Raw genomic sequence first — 20,075 nt, forward strand, 5'->3', positions numbered from 1 at the left:
TATATATACCTGTGGGTATGTGCTGCAGGTGTCCAGGTGCCCACACAAGCCAGAAGAGAAGACAGTGACTCCTTTAGAACTGGGGTCGTGGGTGATTAAGAGTTACCTCTCAGGGCTGTTGAAACCAAACTTAAAAGGCCAACAAGCACTCTTAACTGCTGAGCCAGTCTTCAGCCCATCTCCCTCCACCTAAAAGAGTTAACTTTTACAAATTCATTATCCCATGAACATGTATGTAAGATGGGCACATGGCCTCAGCACATGAGTGGATGTCAGAGGACAGCTATTTTTTCTTTCCCCTTTCTATAGGTTCCAAGAATTGAACTCTGAGAGCCAGACTTATGAGGCAAGTGCTTTGATCCGCTTTAGAAATTATTTCTGCCAAATTTAGAAATTTGTAGCTCTTTTTTATTTTAGTTTCATGGCAGACACAATCATCTAATATTCATGTATCTCTATATTTCTAAGGTTCAGGAATGAGCATAAGCTGAGGACACAGGACACACCTTTTAACTTCAGTTAAACTAGAGTTGAGACTCCTGTGTCACTGCCCTCTTTGATGTATTAAATAATCCCTTCTCTAAAATATGTCTGTTTGTGTTCATCTTGTCTACAGTTTCTTATTGATTTCCTTTATCATATTGTTGACCAAGTTTATGGTCAATTTTGTGAGATAGTCAGTGGGACAACTGTCTGATTTAATATAACAGCATAAAGGCAGCCTTTTAATAAAACTATCCTAGTGAGAAACATTACTATAATACATTATATTTCAAAACCACATAGAGATCTTTAATCCTTAAAGGCATACTATTTAGGGACTAGGTATAATTTTACTTATATGGTCATTTGCATAATTAATTAATCAACATAAAACCCTGAAAATGAAACTCTTGGGGAAATTAAACTCAGTTGTCTTGCTTTATTACTAGATCTTTATGGTTATCCTAAAATGTATATGATACATATTTGAGATGTTGCTTTGCAATTGTTTTAAACTTATTCTGTTTTTATTAATCCATATATTTCAAATCATCAGTTTTGAATGTATCAAAGAAGAGTAAGAAGATTGTTTTTGTTTTTTAACTTATCTATAGTTAACTTGAAAAAATTCATTTTAATAGAGGAACTAACTTCCAACATTTAATGACTGTTTCTACTAGACCACAGATTTACATATACTAACTTACTGCCACTCTGTAATCATGACTAACTCATCACATAATGAGAAAAAGCACTGAGGTAAATTTCCTAAGATTAGTTTGTTGGTTTTTGCTAAATTAAGACCTCTTACTAGTCTCTTACCTGAGTCATGTATTTGAATTGTACTGCACTGAAACCCAAATGTTTTGGCCAAGTATCTTCTGGAAACTAAGCAGAAACAATACTCATGTATGAGTTTGTCAAAAAGAGAAGTAACATTATTTGATGATTTGTAGGGCCATCTCTTATTCAGCTTGAGCCTTTGAAATCACAAGGGTACCACTCTCATCAAAGATCAGATCTTTCATGATGTAATCACCTCCCAAAAGCCACTGGCACTGAGCATTCAATTTCAACACGAATTTTAAAAGACAAGACACCTTCATTCAAACAGCAGAATATACCAATCTTTTTCTTTTTCCTTCCTTCCTTGCTTTTATTATTAATATGCATTTATGTTTGACTGTGTGAGTTTATGTGCCCTAAGGGCATGTGACACAAACACAATCCTAATTAGTCTTATTAAATAAAACCCATAGTCAGATATTAGGGTAAATGCTGAAAGATCAGAGAAGTAAAGGTGGCAGCCACTAGAGAGACCTTTGACCTCTACTGAATCCTAAAACCAAAGTGGACAAGATCCTGTCTCCACACATCCTCAGACTAAATGTGATAAGCTCATGTTTCTTCCTACTTTATATTCCCCCCTCTCCCCAGCCATATATATACTTTTCTGTCTCCGCTCTCTCAAGTACTGTGATTAAAGGTGTGAGCCACTTCTGCCTGGCTTTGTTTCTCTTTTAAGTCTGGATCTATCTAGTGTAGCCCACAGTGGCCTTGAACTCACAGAAATCCATCTGCCACTCCCTCTCGTGTGCTGGAGCTCTGGGATTAAAAATGTGTGCTACCGCTGCCTGGCCTCTATGGCTACGAAGTGGCTTGTTTCTGCACTCTGATCTTCAGGCAAGCTTTATTTACTAGATCACAAACAAAATATCATCACAAGAACACAGAGTACAATTACTTAGGATTCAGAAGTTACTAAACGCAAGTGAAATCAAAAGACTATTTGTCTTAAAGGTAACTCCTATCCATACAAATGATTTAGAAGAATCTTGATACCAACTTCCATTCTTTTTTTTATTATTATCATTCTTGTTTTGTTTTCTTAAATTTTATTTATTTATTAAGGATTTCTGCCTCCTCCCCGCCACCGCCTCCCATTTCCCTCCCCCTCCCCCAACCAAGTCCCCCTCCCTCATCAGCTCGAAGAGCAATCAGGGTTCCCTGACCTGTGGGAAGTCCAAGGACCACCCACCTCCATCCAGGTTTAGTAAGGTGAACATCCAAACTGCCTAGGCTCCCCCAAAGCCAGTACATGCAGTAAGATCAAAAACCCATTGCCATTGTTCTTGAGTTCTCAGTAGTCCTCATTGTCTGCTATGTTCAGCAAGTCCGGTTTTATCCCATACTTTTTCAGACCCAGGCCAGCTGGCCTTGGTGAGTTCCCGAAAGAACATCCCCATTGTCTCAGTGTGTGGGTGTACCCCTTGCGGTCCTGAGATCCTTGCCAACTTCCATTCTTAAGTCAATGATAAGACATTTCCTGTAAAGAGAAATACTGCAATTAGCAGCTTGTTTTTTAAAATACCACAACTAATTGGTATTTTATTTAAACATCCAGCCAACTAAAAATACAATTTTAAGTATAATATTATAACAAGAAAACTTAAACAATGGATGGTATCAGCACTGACATAACTCCTACATGGTAGTAAAGACCCTCTGGCCACAGAGAACATTTATAACTGTTCAACAACAGACCATCTAAAACACAGTTCTAGTCGCTTGAGAATCAAGAAATAGTACAGCATGCACACAATGAATCTATTTATTTACAAGCTGCTAACAGGATGGTCTAGCCAGTCATTTTTAAAACTGGAGTCCATGGGTGCTGGCTGTGATTTTTATGAGTAACATACAAATGCCTTATAGAATCATTTTCTTCTCTTTATTCTTTTCTCTTCTGTTCTTTTCTTTATGCCTTCTTCCATTTGCCTGTATTGTTAATCTGTTTGATAAACACAAAATAAAGTTTTGATAAAGACATTCAAATTACCATGTGGCATTATGTATTCCAGGTTGGACACTTTTTATAAATCCATAGCTGTAAATATATATATTTTTTTGCTTAAGGCATGCAGATGACATATTAATTTTAATTGGCTTATAGTTAGAACACAATTTATTCTTAAGTAATTATATATAAAAGGAGTGAATTAGATTTAAAAAAAACAGAAAAAATATCTAATGTTTTGTTAATAACACTCTTCAGTAATACCTTTCTGGCCATGACACTCTAAATTTGAACTTGTAATTAAGCAGTTTAATACATTATATTAAAAATTATACTATTTTTGAGCCCACTTAACCATTCTAATCTTCCTATAATTATCTTTTTCTTTCAATATCCATTATCTTTGTATGCTTAAGGTTTATAATTTAAAATCAATCTATGGTCATAAAAATAGAAATGATTTTTAGTAACTATTCCCATTATCCCAAGAATACTTTTGGATTTATAATACTTCACAAATTCAGGTCTTTTCCCAGTATTCAATGTCTTGAATTTCCTACTATTGCGTGAGAAGAGTTTTGTTTTGCTTTTCTAATTAAGGTGCAGAAAGCTAATAGCTTTGGACATCTCTGCAAAATGAGTAAATGCGTACTCCAGCCTTGACATTTCCTCCAGCATTGATCTGAAAACACTAAATGTATTTTATTTTGTGGCTCTAGAGCACAAAATCCACCTAGTAATTGTTTTCCATTGATATTTCCTCCATGAGTTTGCATTTGTTGTATAAGAATTGGCATTTATAATTTACAGCCAGTCAAATTATAGAATTTGTGGGTTGAAGCTCTTTATTTTTATTAGCCTAACCTTGCAAAGTGAGGGGATGTTTTTTTTACAACCTATTCATTTATCTCTCATTTCAAAATTGATTAAACAACATCTTTGCCTATAGAAGAGAAAAGGAGACTTTCCCTCAACAGTTCTTTCTAAAAATGTCATTTGTTAGAAAACTTATTTTGACACTTTTAGACCACTGCACTGGTAAGAAATTGACTTTTCATTAAATATTTTAACAGGATAGATTAAATGCAGCAGCACAAGTCTGGAAAGCTGGAGGGCTTCCTTGTGACCTCAGGAACTTTCACCTTTGCATAGGTGTTAGAAGTGTGACTAATGCCCTTAATATTGATTATATGTCGTGAGCAAAAAAGTCATGGCAATCATGTTCACACATGGCTATGAGATGAATCTCAGGCAAAGGTCAAATTGTAGATAAACGAAATATAAGCTCAGCAGTCACGCTCTCTACCTGTCAGAAGTGCATGGTGCAGGTCAACGCTAAGGGATGATGAAATCAGAAAATTCACACTTCACATATTTCTCAACATTTTCTGTGAAATATAAGTAACCTGGTTCAAATAAATATGTATGCTAGTCACATTTTAATAAAATGCAAGTTAAAGAAAGCCAAGCCAAAATGGCTTTGGAAGTTGGCAAAGAAAAATTCCATAAATGACTCGTGATTGAGATTTTTAGTGTATGTTGACTGAGATATGTTCCTTCTCCTTTTCCTTGTAGAGATGAAATAGGCAGGTTGTCAGATGCGATGGTTGAACATAAGATAAATAGAATGAAATATTCTAAAGTGATAAAGCATGAACTCATCTCAACTGACAACATGCAGCATAGTTGAAACTGTCCACCTTTATCCTGCAACTGTATAGTCTCACAAAACAATACACATACGTTTCAAAAGCAAATTTATTATTCTCCTTCTGTTTATTCCTTGGGTCTCTACCTGTTATTGCTATTATCATCTACTTGTCTCCCCAAGGCAGGGGAGTGTCTTTCCTTAATTGTTATCATTCACAACCGCAGGGTCATTGCCTTGTCATACAAATCCCCAACTTATTTTTCTCTTTCTTGATTGTTACAACTATTCCCATGTTCTCACCATTTTAATTGCAAACCTCTATAGTTGGCTCGAAACCTAGGAAGGCCAAAGAAACCCGTAAGAAGGAGAAGGAGACTGTTTTACTCATAAAAATAACACTTTAGAAGAGTAGACTTCCCCTCACAGTAGAGAGAAGGTAGAAGGCAGGAGTTTAACTAGTAACTGTTATTACATATGAAACTATCCCTTGCATAACTTTGCACTCTCTAAGGTCAATAAATTGAAAAGAATAGGAATTGGTTTTCCAAATTAATTTGATTAAATCATTACAATCATTTTTAGAAGTCTTCTGACTTCAACTTAATGGTATTTATGAAAGAAAATATTTCAGATTCTGGCCACTATCTGTACCAATATTTCTTAAAAGCCATACAACTGTTGCACATGCTGTGTGCTTACATAGAGCCTATAGGGTCCTGTATGTCTATTAATTTATAGTAATATGATAACTGTTATTATCAAAGTTATCCAGTGAGGGCAGCATGTGTCAAAATGGTAGACTAATTTTCAGTGATTGCTGAAGTTTAATTCCCAGTAACATTAGTGACGTGGAGTCCTGTCTATATCACCATAAATAGATACTGTGACCCCTTGAGCCTGAATATATTTTTAGTGTATTCAAGATTTTACAAAAAATAAAAATATATTTCATAAGCTGTCATAAAGACAGATGACAAACTCATTAATCAGAGTTCTCTCCAGTATAATAGATAAATGCTTACTCAATCACTCTTTCATATTAGTTCTGGTTTGGGTAGGTGATGTGCACTCTCAGTTTCTGAATTCAAATTCTACTGAATTCAAAAGACACAATAATGCTGTCATTGCAGATGTGTCACGATAATTTTGAGAGGAGAATGTCTTAATTAGAACAAACAAATGATTTAACAAGATAAACTACAAATTGATCTAATTAATGCATTTTCTCATTCTTTCTTCCCATGGTGTTGGGCTATGACATGGCAGAGAATTTAACAGCCCAATCTAGAAAAAAAATACAAATTCTGTTATCTCTGCACATTGATTTTTACAAATATTTTAATATATCTGTAGAAATTCATACACAAAGTGTCACATTTACAGGACTGGACTCAGTAAATGGGTGCAAATGCTTTGGAAGACCTGCATATTCTTCCTCTGTTCACTGTGTATGAAAGTCAGACACACCATCCATAATTTTCCTCATCAGAAAATGGTGATTGCTTAGAAAATTCTTCACCACATTCATTAATTTTTGAATTTTGGACATAAATGTCACTTTTTCTAGTTTAAATTTCTTAAAGCTCTAACTCCATGTTTAATTTTCTTTGAGATATTGAACATTAATTTTAAAAGTGTAATTATTTCGCTAATATCTATTCCTGTAGTAGTTGGTGAGTTCTACACAAATGTAATAGAAATATCTTTGTGCTTCATCTGTACTAGGTTTTCAATTTGTAGATTAAAATAAATGTAAGCACACCTAAAACAACTTCATTCTAAATACAATAAAGACATTTTAAAGTATATTAACTCATTACATTCTTCTATTTCTACCTATAACTATAAACAATCCTTAGATAAAACTATGCTGATAAAATCCTTAGGTAAAAATATGCCTGGCAAAGTGGGGGCACACTTTTAATCCCAGATTCTGGAGGAAGAAACAGACACATTTCTCTGAGTTTGGGGCCAGCCTGGTCTCCAAACTGAGTTCCAGGACAACTACAACTTTTACATAGACAAACCCTGTCTCAAAAATCCAAAATAAAAGAAAGAACGAAAGAACGAAAGAACAAAAGAAAGAAAGAAAGAAAGAAAGAAAGAAAGAAAGAAAGAAAGAAAGAGAGAAAGAAAGAAAAAGCTGAGAGTGTGTCAGGGTTACTCCATTTTTCGTTTCCATTAGAAAAAGTGTGTGGCAGTTTAGCTTAATGTTAGGTTAATTTATTTTTCACAATGTATGATTTAATAAATATAGCTATTAATACGAACCCTATCACTATGAGGAGAGTCAAAATTTCTACAAATTATCATATAATGTAAAAGCAATGTATATGAGTATATCCTTATATTCTGGAATTAATATTTTGAAAATTAACAACTTGACTCAGCTTCAAAATATTTTAAAATGTGGACCGAAATAACTTTAACATTTTTTTTAATTGTTTCTGATACAAAATGATGACCTAGTTTTGACATAGGACATAAAGAACTAGCTTAACAAATATTAAAATTTTTATCAAATCGTAAAGAGAAATATTTTATGAGAGCCATCACAAATACACAATTCTTTTTCTTTTACATTCAGTGGTAATTGTAATATTTTATAGATGTCATAGACCTTCCAGGGTTTGGTTTTTGTGTACCCTTCTTCAGGTATGTTGGATTCTACAGAGTAGGGGTTAAAAGAGAAAGAGGATTTTCTTTATTTTTTGTTTTTTAAAAAATAGCTTTTTAAAACTTTTCAAAAAATGTTTCAAAAAGTAATTCATATCTCAATGGAATAGTCCATATTGCATTTTTTATATTTCTGGTTGAAGGCATTACTTTAGTCAAATATTTAATGAGTTATTTAATATGCATGAGTGTTTGGCCTGCACATGTGCATGTGTGTGTCACCTAGTGTCTATGGAGGGCAGCAGAGAGCAGTAAGACCCTAGAACCAGAGTTACAGATGGTTTTGAGCCACCACATGTGTGCTAAGAAGTGGGCTTCACTCTTTTGGAGAAATACCAAATGCTGAGACAACTTTCCTATCCCTCTCACTGAGTTTCTTTCTAGGAACAATTTATTTTAAGAATATCAGAACATTCTCCTTTTCTTTACTCACTGAGAGTGAAAGAGAGAAGATGGTGATTACAGAGGGGCTTGAAGATATTAGAGAAAATGAACAGTGCAAAAGGGAGTGAGGAGCAATGATAAAGATCATAGGGGGGGCTTTTCTTAAGAAGGAAGTCTTTGTTACATTAAGGAAAACATTACTTGGAAAAATAAATACCCCCCCATCATTTATCTATATATTTCTTGACTTAGTTATGTAATGACTGTAACTTATTTCTTATTGGGCAAGAAAAATTACATTAATGATCAACACACAGAAGTGTGTGTTTGTGTGTGTGTGTGTGTGTGTTCTCATCTTCCCTCAACTATCTGTGTTCTTTGGTAGCAGAAGACATTGTGTAAAACTGATCACCGTGTTACTCTAGAATGACGTCTGACCAGAAATCTAATTCAGACCTGTATTAGCATGTTCGCTTTCACTGAGAATTTTATTCTGAGATGTGAAAGTTCTTGGTAAAATAACTCCACATTCTATATATCTCTAATTTGCCTTCATTCATTTCTTCTTTGCAAATCACCTCAATGGTGCTGTAGTTCCATTGTATTTATCCACAATAAGATCCATGTTATAATTTTGGTTGGCTGTAGTTAAATAATCCCAAGTTAATTCAGAAAAAGTGCAAATAACCGTCAATATTTCTCCTTTATGTCTCTAGACTTTCATTTGAAACAGAAACCTACACCTCTGACCACAATCGAGGTATATGACACCAACTCTAACTATGTTTCAATACACATACATAAAAATCCAAGCCCTTCTGTACACTTCCTAATCATACAACCTATTTTCCCTATTAATTGACAACTTATTGTTGCAAAATATATGATCACACTGTGAAGTCTGAGTTTGTGTTTGCATTTGTTAAATAAAAATCAACCTTCACTCAGGATGTGGAGGCAGCAATTTCTTGACAGAAATTAATCACAGAAAGTCCGGTTTTATCCCATGCTTTTTCAGACCCAGGCTAGCTGGTCTTGGTGAATTCACGAAAGATCATCCCCATTGTCTCAGTGTGTGGGTGTACCCCTCGCGGTCCTGAGTTCCTTGCTCATGCTCCCCCTCCTTCTGCTCCTGATTTGGACCTTGAGATTTCTGTCCGGTGCTCCACGAACAATGAGGACTACTGAGAACTCAAGAACAATGGCAATGGGCTTTTGTTCCTACTGCACATACTGGCTTTGGGGGAGCCTAGGCAGTGTGGATGCTCAACTTACTAAACCTGGATGGAGGTGGGCGGTTATTGGACTTCCCACAGGTCAGGGAACCCTGATAGCTCTTCAAGCTGATGAGGAAGAGGGACTTGATCGGAGGAGGGGGAGGGAAATGGGAGGCGGTGGCGGGGAGGAGGCAGAAATCCTTAATAAATAAATAAATTTAAAAAAAATAAAAAAGATGAGACTTAAAAAAAAAGAAATTAATCACAGAGAGTCAGAGGGATTTAAAAAAAATAGTGATGCACAAGAAGTAGAAAGGAGGGACTTTGAGTGTGGTGGTCGATCCCCTTTGATGGAAGAGACACTCTCTTTCTAAGCTACTGGCAAAGACACAAGGTCAACTAGTTGCTGGCTCAGTCTCCTGACCCAAGGTTGATTTTCTTTAATACAAATGCAAACTCAGGGTTCATAGTATGATCCTATATCCCGCAACAACTTAGATTCCCTAATTAGCTCATAACTAAACTCAGAAATATAAAAGTTAATTTGAGTTTTATTTTTCTGCCTTAGATCTATCATGTTACCCTTCTAGAATATGTTCACTATTAGAGCTAAAATATGCACTTACTTGCCTTCAATGTTCCCTTTTATTACTTTTGAATTCTAAAGGGCTTCTCTCTTCCCTCAGAAGCGACAATTTCTGCTTGTTCACTGTTTTACCGAATACACTATCTAAAAGACAACATCTAATCAGTACTTGCTGACTGAGTCAATAATTATGGTCAGAACCCCAAACATCAAGGAATGTACTGAATAAAAGAACAAATAAATGAATAGCTATGATAAGCAGAAATGTCCATTTGAACCCTTAAATTACTGAATTAATTTTTATTTGATTGATGCAAGCAAGCAAAAGTTAGGCTTCGGAAGCTCTCTAAATAAACATTCAAATGACACATTAATGGTTTATAATATGAACCGTGACATAGAAAGCACTTTTCTCAAACAGTTTTGTGGCTTTCTGCTCTGCTGCAGGTATTTCTATTCTCTCATGTCGATGTCATCTTTCCCATTTCCATACACAAAGTAACTAGCCAGTGCAAGCGACCACATTTCCAATCTCACAGAGTCCTAGGCGGTCTTATTGCAATTCCTTTTTCTACCTCAGACGTTGTGAAAGGCATTAGTTGTAAGGTATTGTTGAGTTGACAAGTCTGGAGTTGCTGCTGACAACGTAGAAAAAGACTTCCCCAAAGGCTAAAACCTACATTTTATCAAAGAAAGCAGCAATGAAAGATTTGAACTATTGTGTCTTGAATTATGGCAGGCTGAGATACTCTACTGAATCACTTAATCCTTTTAATACCTGCCTATTTTAGCTTTTTGTATAAGCATCTGTTCATACAAAGCCTGCATCAACCCCCAAATCCAGGAGCTATTAGAAGTGCTTGAAGGACTGAGAGATTGTACTGTGAGCTATGAAAAGACCGAAAAAATCAGCAAACTGGTACCACTGCAGTCCGGGAGGCACAGCACTTAGACACCTGTATGTTTTTCCTTCCTGCTTCTAACCTATTGAATTCCTGAAGCCAGATTGTTTCCAGCGTCTACTAACAAAATGGTGTCAGGAAAGCTGATATGTCTGTGTAATTATTTTTGTTAAGCTGCTAAGTCTATTGATTGAGACTATCATAGGAAAAATACTATAGAGACTGTGATGCCACAAGACTTTGAAATCAATTACAGCTGAGTTTGTGTCTCATGTGACAAATCTAATGGAAAAGATTGATCTGTTTTGTGCAAGGTAAGTGGTTACTATTAGGATGTGATTCTGTTATTCTCCGAATGGGATAAACTTGAGAAAGGATCACGAGGCAAATCATCCCAGGGGATGCTGCTTTCCTAAACTCCCAAGCCTTGGGCAATGGTGAAGTTGTCCAAATATCCCCTAAAAAAAAAAAAAAAACAAGAAGGAAAATAGAAAGTAGAATATGGCAAGAATCTAATTATTGAAACAAGAAAATTTCTGCCAATGGAATACAAATTTAAAAGTATTCAAAAGACAATGCAAAAATAACCATCAATGCAAATATAAAATGTAGAATTTTAATCATATATCAAATACAATGTTGCATATTTTGTACACGCTCAGATTGTACTTGTTTATTTTACTTAATGAAGATGGAAAGCCTCATTACAAAAATACATTATTTAGTTCAAATTTTGGTTCTAAATATGCACATGTTAAACTAAAATTACCACTATACGGTATTTAGGTAGAACCTAGGAAATTAACATCTTTGGGAAAGACATTGAGGAGATTCCATTAGAGTTACTACTTCATGATACTGAATTATATAGTTGTTCATACATTTAAATCTGGAAATATGACAATTCAGCGTATGTGAAGTCAATATTCCATTTGAATGTGTACTGTTATTTATTTTATATTTAACCAATCTCTTAGCCTGTGCCTTTTTATAGGTGAGTTGAGTCCATTGACATTGAGTGATATTAATGTCCAGTGGTTGTTAACTCCGGTCACTTTGTTATGTCATGGCATAAAAATATTCATCTCAGATTGTGTAGATATATGTTCATTGAAAATAATATTTGGCCAATAGCCAAAATATGTAAATAATACAGTGATCTTTGTCATATTATAATCTAAATTCGTTGTTTTCCTTTATTGTCATTTAAATAAGTGGTTCTCAACCTCCCTAATGTTGCTACCTTTTAATACAATTTCTTATGTTGTGGTGATTCCCAACCATAGAATTATTTTCATTGCTACTTCATAACTGTAATTCTGCTACAATTATGAAACATAATGCAAATGTCTACATTTCTAATAGTCTTGGATAACCCCTGTGAAAAGGTTGATCAACCTCTCAAATGAGTTGTGTCACACAGGTTGAGAACTGCTGACTTAAATTACTACAACCCCACTCTATTCTTTTAGTTCATTCTAAAATGTCCTGTGTAACAAGAAATGTTGACACTGTGTTTGCTTATTTTAGAGACCCATGTTGCTCTACTGGAAGTTTCTACATTCTATTTTTTGGTAAATGCATTTTATATTATGTGTGAATCACCAGTATTTGTAGTCTATCATACTTTCTTTTTTCCTTATACAGCAACAAATATCTTAATAAAAGAGACTTGTAATCTCAACAATAAGAAAGCAGACCCAGGAAGATAAGACTACGCATTTAAGTCCAGCCTGGGATCGATAGCAAGACTCTAAGGAGAAAAGAGGAAAAGAATAGAGGAAGAAGGAAGTGGAAGAAGGAAGAATGATACAGAAAAGGCAGAGTAGAAACAGCAGCCAAATAGAAAATATCAAGTACAAATGCCTACAGGCACCTTCGCCGTTCTTTCCTTCATGAATAAACCAAGAAGACATTTTCTGCTGATATATAATAAGTAAGGCACCAAGCTGCACACATAAAATAAAAATCTTGCTTTTTGAGAAAATACTGTATGCTGGGGACTACAGAAACAATTTGGATGTTCATTACTAATCCATGAGCTGTAAAAAGTCAAATAGCCACAAGTGATTCATTCTAAAATGCAAATAGACGTTATTCTATAAGAAAAAAAATATGTTAACATTAGGTGAAAGTGAGCGGGGGTAAGCAGTTAACCTGGGATGAAGGCAGGCTTACCTGCCAATGAAGCAAGGCACTATCAACGCTTTTCTCTGGAGTTTTAGGGTAGATAAAAATTAAAGAATCTTTATTTAACTTGAGTTAGCTCCTTACAGTGGACTGTTTTTATAGAAGTGCTCCTGGGGCTTGTTTTTCTCAAGATCAGAAATATCAAACTTGATGACTTGATGAGCATGAAAGTGAATGATATGGAAGAAACACTAAGTGAAAAAAGTTTTTTCTTAATTTAAAGTCTTATCATTGATATGTATTTTTATTTTTTTATTTTTTTTGGTTTTTCGAGACAGGGTTTCGCTGTGGCTTTGGAGCCTGTCCTGGAACTAGCTCTGTAGACCAGGCTGGTCTCGAACTCACAGAGATCCGCCTGCCTCTGCCTCCCGAGTGCTGGGATTAAAGACGTGCGCCACCATCGCCTGGCTGATATGTATTTTAAATAAACAGATGTTCTTTCTTTTATAGCAGTACCCCCCCCCCAAAGACAAACAACAATGTAATCTTAGCTAAAACTAAGATAGAACTTGAGACTAATCAATCAGTCTAGTGCATAGCAGGAACCTCATATTTGTAATTCAACACATGTTCATTTGTGCTATGATCGTGTTACAGAAGGAAATAAAATCAAGTATTTTCCTAATAGATAAAACAATCCTATATTAATTAAGCAATTTATCCTACCTATAACAAAATAATTTTAGTACTTAAGAATAATTTCTGTTTATCTTTGTGTATGAGTACGTTAGATAGCAAGAAAGAAGAGAAGGGAAAGGACGCAAGGGAAACAAGACACTAGGAACCAGACATGGGAGAGATAACATGGTATTTAAGGAGCTTGTCTTTGAAGATGTCTAGAAAGATTGTGTGCTCTGACACATCGATGTATCTGCAACTTCCCAAGACATAGTTCAGACTAAAGAGCAGACGAAAGTCATTTCAGCATTCCTAGGATAGACTGACCTCTCTCATTTTATAAATCTTGCAAATGGAGACATGGGTTTTACTTGGATTTGAATTTTAATGAACTTCACAAGGAGTGATTCTGCTGTAGTCAAATGTCACAAGGCTCTGTAAAAATTGTGCAAGAGGATTGTAGAACAACCAGAATAGACTTTGCCATGCATTTGGAAAAATGCATGGTGGCTAGGAAGGAAGGATTCCTCTCGTTTCCTTTCCTCAATCCCTGGAGGATCTTACACAGGCTAGGTGCCATCCAATTGGAGTAGCTGAGATATCACTTCTTTCATGTATAAGAAATGGCCTACAGTTCAAGCTGTACACCAAAGACCTTTTTAAAGCAGCCCAGTTTGTAGTTATAATGCTCAACTCTTGTACTGCCTGGTATTTACAGTTTCCAGAATGCTGCCCAAAGAAGAAAATGTCCGGTGATAACTGCAGAATTTCTTCACTCACTTTTACCAGCAGCATCTAAGGGAACAACTCTCACAAACTGACAACTTCAATGTTTTCCTCTTCCCAATGCCCAAAGTATTCAAAGGCCTCTAGCACCTTAACTTTCTCGCCATTTCCATGATCATTATTTTGTTTGGTTTCGAATATCTTCTACCGAGTTTGATTGAACTATTGCTCTTGCAAAAACTCCCCTTTCCGTAGGAGTGATATGCAGTCATGACAGTCAGTATCTAACAGGTCATTTGGTTCTCAGCATTCCCCTACAAGCAGCATGACCCCAACCACCTGGAAAGTTCATTTGCTTTTCTGTGACTACCTATGCTTCTCAAATTGTCTCACATAATAGAAACAGAAGGAACATTGCCAAGCAATTTTTATGAGGCTACAGTTACCCTGATATCAAAATCACACAAAGACTCCACCAAGAAAGAAAATTACAAACCCATTGCAAGCATGAAAATTGATGCAAAGTATAATCAATAAAATACTGGCTAACTGAATCCAAGAACAAATCAAAAAGTCATCCACTATGATCAAGTTGGCTTCATCTCAGAAATGCAGAGATGGTTCAACATACAAAAATCTATCAATGTAATCCACCATATAAATAAACTGAAAAAAAAAAGCCATATGATCTTCCCATTAGATGCTGAAAAAGCATTTGACAAAATTCAACATTCCTTCATGATAAAGGTCTTGGAGAGATCAGGGATATAGGAAACGTATCTAAACATAATAAAAAATATACAGCAAGCCGATAGCCAACATCAAATTAAATGGATAGAAACTCAAATCAGTTCCACTAAAATCAGGAACAAGATAAGGCTGTCCACTCTCTCCGTATCTATGCAACATAGTTCTTGAAATTCTAGATAAAGCAATAAAACAACAAGAGGAGATAAAAGGACACAAATTAGAAAGGAAGAAGTCAAACTTTTGCTATTTGCAGATAGTATGATAGTATACGTAAGTGATCCCCAAAACTCTACCAGGGAACTTCTTCAAGTGATAAATTCCTTCAGTACTATGGAACGATACAAGATCAACTCAAAAAAACCAGTAGCCCTTCTATAGACAAACTATAGAAAAAAATATCAGCCTTCACAATAGCCACAAATAACATAAAAAATATTGGGGTAACATGCACCAAAAAAGTGAAAGACCTGTTCAACATGAACTTTAAGTCTTTGAAGAAAAAAAAATTCAAGAAGATAGCAGGAAGTGGAAAGATCTCCTATGCTCTTGGATAGATAAATCAACATAATAAAAATGGCCAGTCCTACCAAAAGCAATCTATAGATTCAATATAACCCCCATCAAAATCCCAGCACAATTCTTCACAGATTCTGAAAGAAAGATACTCAGCTTCATATGGAAAAACAAACAAAGCCCAAGATAACCAAAACTATCTTATACAATAGAGGAATTCCCAGAGGCATCACCATCCCTGACATCAAACTCTATTATAGAGCTACAGTTATGAAAACAGCTTGGTGTTGGCACAAAAACAGACAGGTTGACCAATGGAAAATAATCAAAGACCTGGATATTAATCCACACAACTATAAACACCTGACATTTGACAAAGAAGCTAAAATTATATAATGTAAAAAGAAAAGCATCTTCAACAAATAGTGCTGAGAAAACTGGATGTCAACATGTAGAAGAATGAAAATTGACCCATATCTATCACCATGCACAAAACTCAAGTCCAAATGGTTCAAAGACCTCAAGATAAATCCAACTACACTGAACCTGATAAAAGAGAAATTGGGAAGCAGCAGTCAATGCATGGTCACAGGAGACCACTTCCTAAATATAACTCCAGTAGCACAGACACTGAGAGCAATAATAACCAAATAAATGAGACCTCTTGAAACTTAGAAGCTTTTGTAAAACAAGTGACATGGTCAAGACAAAAAGGCAGCCTACTGAGTAGGAAAAGATCTTCACCAATCCCAAATCAGACAGAGGAATGATCTTCAAAATATGTAAAGAACTCAAAAAATTAGACATCAAAATTCCAAAAAATTCAATTAAAAATGGGGTACAGATCTAAACAGAGAATTCTCAGCAGAAGAATATCAAATGGCCAAACTTAAGGAAATGTTCAACATCCTTTGAAATCAGGGAAATGCAAATCAAAATGACTCTGAGACACCATATTACTCCACACAGAATGGCTAAGATGAAAACATCAATGATAGCTTATGTTGGAGAGAATGAGGAATAAGGGGAACACTCATCCTTTGCTGGTGGGATTGCAAACTTGTACAACCACTCTGGAAATCAGTATAGCAGTTTCTGAGAAAATTAGGAATCAACCTACCTCAGGACCACTCTTGGGCATATACCCAAAGGATGCTCAATCATACTACAAGGACATTTGTTCAACTATGTTCATAGCAACATTATTTGTATTATCCAGAACTTGGATACAACCGAGATGCCCCTCATCTGAAGAACGAATTAAGAGAATATGGTACATTTACACAATGGAGTACTTACTCTGCAGTAAAAAGCAAGGACAACTTGAAATTTGCAGGGAAATAAATGGAAGTAGAAAAACCACCCTGGGTGAGTTAACTCAGATCCAGAAAGACGAGCATGGTATGTACTCACTCATAAGTGGATACCAGCTGTAAAGCAAAGTGTAACAAGCTTATAGTCCGTAACCACAGAAAACCTAATTAACAAGGAAGGCCCAAAGAGAAACATAGATCCTGCAGGAAGGGGAAATACACAAGATCTCCTGAAAATGTTGGGAACATGTGGTTTTGAGAGAATGGAGGACAGAGGGGAGCAGGAAAGGAGACTGGAAGAGGGAAGAAGTTGAGGGAACAGGATAGTTAAGTTTGGGGAAAGAGGGAGGGGAGCAAGGAAAGAGATATCTTAATTGAGGGAGCCATTAGGGGGCTATCAAGAAACCTGGCACTAGAGAAATTCCGAAGGATTCCACAAGGATGACCCCAGCTAAGACCCTAAGCAACATGGAGAGGGTGTCCGAACTGGCCTTGCCCTGTTGTGAGATTGATGACTTTAAAATAGTACCATAGAACCTTCATCCAATAATTGACGGAAGCAGAGGCAGAGCCCAGCAGTCGAACGTTGTGCTGAGCTCCCAAAGTCTATTTGAAGAGTGGGAGGAGCAAAGAGTTCTAGATACCTACTGCAACAGTTTAACTGAACTAATGGAAGATGACTAACTCCTGCTGGACTGGGGAGAAACCAGCATAGTTCTAAACTAGTCCCTCTGAATGTGGGTGATGGTTGTATGACTAGGGCAGACTGCTGGGCCACTGGCAGTGACACTAGGATTTATCCCTACTGAGTATACTGGCTTTTTTTTTTTTTAACCCATTCTCCTTGGAGGTATACCTTGCTCAGCCTAGGTTTAGTAGGGAGAGTCTTGGTCCTTCCTCAAAGCAATGTGCCTTACCCTCTCTGAGGAGTGGATGGGGGAAATGTGGGGGCAGGCAGAGGAACTGGGAGGAGGGGAGTGGGGACTGAGATTGTTATGTAAAATTTAAAATGATAGGTTTTTTAATATAATAAAAAAGAAATAAAAAATTATATTGAATTGTGTGAAATAAATTCTGACATTCTGTTGCATCACAGGGAAGCTTTATGTAAAATTGAAGAATATTTACAGAAGGGAAAGGAAAGAGCTTGAAAACATTTTTACTAAAGAAAAGTGATCGACTTTTGAGGAGAATAATACACTTACCACTTTAGTGTTTCTCTGTCTCTGTCAGTCTGTCTGTCTGTCTGTCTGTCTGTCTCTCTCTCTCTCTCTCTCTCTCTCTATATATATATATATATATATATATATATACATATATATACATACATATATCATATTTATACTTTTTCTGACTGAGTACTATCCTACTTTTGTGTCAAAGTGTTTGTGTATTTCTTTATTAATTTGTCAGTCAATGAATCATTGATTTCTTGACTATTGAAAAGTTGAATTGAAATAAATATTTGCATGTACATATATCTTCATGGCATATTGATTTAATTTCTTTTATATATGCCCTAGTAATGAGATTATAAATCCATAGCAATAAATGGAATATATACATGTATTCATATATACAGTGAAAAGTACCCCATTAAGTTGTGAATATTGTGTGATGACTACAATAATATTTCTCTAATTATAAAATATTAATAAAAAGTACACAATAGAGCAGTGGGGAAAATTATGAAAAATGAAAACCTTTCATATTTGCTACTAGTGCACCAGCAATGACCCCATGGTCACAGTATGTATAATTAGAGTTTTATTGTGCTTCTGTAGTTATTAGGTGCTGGTTTCACTTTGAATTACACATCGAGGTTCTTTTTATTATTCAGGTTCTATAAGGTCTTAACCTTTTCCTAGTTAGAACTGCAGTGTATGTTTCCAGAGCAGGGCTTTGGGGTCAGTGAGGCAGTGAGTGAAGTCTAGCTAATTAAACCACCCTAGCAAAGGTCAGGAGTGAGTCGGATGGTTATCTGAGCTGAAAATGGAGGTTTAGAGAGAATGGATTAGAGAATTTCAGAGAGAGGGCCCATAAGTTTCTGCAAGAGTTTGTGAAGACTACACCAATGTTTAGAACAGTGAAGAGAGGAGAACTTTCTAACTAGTGAGCTTGACACAGTTTTATGGCTCTTTGTGAAAGACCAGAGACGTCTATAACAGAGAAAACGGTTTTCATTACTTCCAGTAGGAGTAACAGCCAGAGTACTAATTCATTCTTACACCACTGTTCTGAGTTCCCAGGGTGACAGGAAGCTGGTAAAGATCATCTGACCAAACAGTGAGATAAGCTATTAGAATGACATTTCAAACATAGGCACCCAAGCACTTTGTAAGGGCATTAAGTACACTTGAGCATCATCAGTATTGAGGGGACAGCATCCCTGACTTCTAAGGCTGTTCACCACATTGAAATGGGCAAAGATTGCCCATGACTTGGCCCACAAAGATAAAGAAACACAAAATTTATGAAAAACTGTTTTGCAGTCATCAGCTAAGTCAACCCTTCATTTTTCTGTATAGGAGATTGAGGCTTTATAAAGTTATGAGGCACTTTAGAAAGACAAAATAAGGAAGACGTGGGACTGGATCTCAATGCTCAGCTCTGAAAAGCAAAATCCACTAACTATGTAGCATTCTAAAAAATTATTTATTTGGGTGAATATTCTGTCTATATTTTCTCTCTGTCTTTCTCTGTATATGAATTTACATATATTACATTTTATACATGCATGCATACATATATAAGAGATATAAATAATTAATTTTCATCATTGTCCTTGCATGGAAATGTTGTCATCAAGAACGGTTTTTTTTGTAAGTGTTCAGAGTAGATTACATTCCCCCCCCCACCACCAGATACAGAGACATATGGACGTTCCCTTGTGAAAATGCAGTTAATAATATAGAAATTGTCATTTGTGCAGTAATTTCAGGGACATTTCTTGGTGAGACGATATTACTCAGGAGGATACCTCAAAGGCAGAGTTCTGGACATCAGTGACAATGGAAAAGCACCTGACAGGTGTTAGAACTGATTTCTTGGAGTCATACAAAGAAAATCTATTTGGGGGACGAATGTTCCAATGTCAATGATTTACTTGAAAAGGAAGATGCTTCCCAAAATATGCCAAAGTAAGAATTAAATATAATAAATATGACAAGGAAGTGTTTACAAAAAACACACCTATGATTGCAATGTGCTAAAATACTTCATAGAACTGTCATCAGTGGCCAGCACAAAATAAAGAAATAAGACCCATA

The sequence above is a fragment of the Microtus ochrogaster genome, unplaced genomic scaffold (assembly GCF_000317375.1).
Source record: "Microtus ochrogaster isolate Prairie Vole_2 unplaced genomic scaffold, MicOch1.0 UNK6, whole genome shotgun sequence".
In the NCBI taxonomy this organism is placed as follows: domain Eukaryota; kingdom Metazoa; phylum Chordata; class Mammalia; order Rodentia; family Cricetidae; genus Microtus; species Microtus ochrogaster.